The following is a 941-nucleotide window of genomic DNA, read 5'->3' as shown; positions in this document are numbered from 1 at the left end:
GTCTTCTGTTGAGTTATTTTGTGTTTACTACTTTACTGCTATTATGACTTTGCTCAGTCACTGTGCAACAGAAAACTAAAATCTAGGATGGGAAAATGTCAACTTTCGTTGGCCGTGCCACGAGGAGCACACTTGAAGCTCCGTCAGCAGTAATTATTAATGAGTCCCATTCCCGTGACCTGCAGCAAATGGACAGGAAATGCAAGGGTATTGATTGGGGCGATGTGCGCTGTGAGTTGGCGCCAGGGTGGTGGCCTGTGGTTTCCCTGGCACTCTCGGCAGGGGATAGCCAAGGTGTGAAACTGGGTAGAGAACAATGTTCCCTCTAAGCATGAGATTGAACTTCACTCAACTTTCTAGAGTTTTCCCCGTTAGTTAACACTATCAACATTTCCCTTTACTGTGGGAATTGTGATCGAATCAACACATTATTAGCCACTTTCAATGCAACATACCGAAACAAAACAAACTATGCAAGACTTCGTATGCAAAACAAACTTTGAAAGAGATTTTGTTGTAGGCAGAACGCATTGGAGTATGATTCTATTGCATTGACAGGCATGACTCAGTCCTGTACTCTACACAGACCGGTAAGCCTTAACCAGTCAGCTGCAGTATTGCAAAGCAGACCATTTATCATATGGATTTGTGCCATTCACTTTGAACTGGAGTTTTACAGCATGAGCGGTCAGGATTATTATGCGCTTGTTTTGAGATCAAAGCAAGAGCTGCATGTAGCCACGTGTGCACATTTGTTCATATTCTTTGCTAGTTAGTGAGTTATTGGCCCAGTTTTACTTAATTTGTAGTCAGCAATGTGGTAGTGATTGCATCGTACAAGAGCACAAAACCTGTACATTTCTAGACATCTTTGAAAAGCAAGTCAGGTAAAGAGCTTTTTTTGTCCTAAAGGGGCAGTATTGTATTTTGAGACAGACTTG

Source organism: Oncorhynchus tshawytscha, linkage group LG08 (genome assembly GCF_018296145.1).
Source record: "Oncorhynchus tshawytscha isolate Ot180627B linkage group LG08, Otsh_v2.0, whole genome shotgun sequence".
Lineage (NCBI taxonomy): Eukaryota > Metazoa > Chordata > Actinopteri > Salmoniformes > Salmonidae > Oncorhynchus > Oncorhynchus tshawytscha.
Note: the sequence above shows the minus strand (reverse complement) of the source record.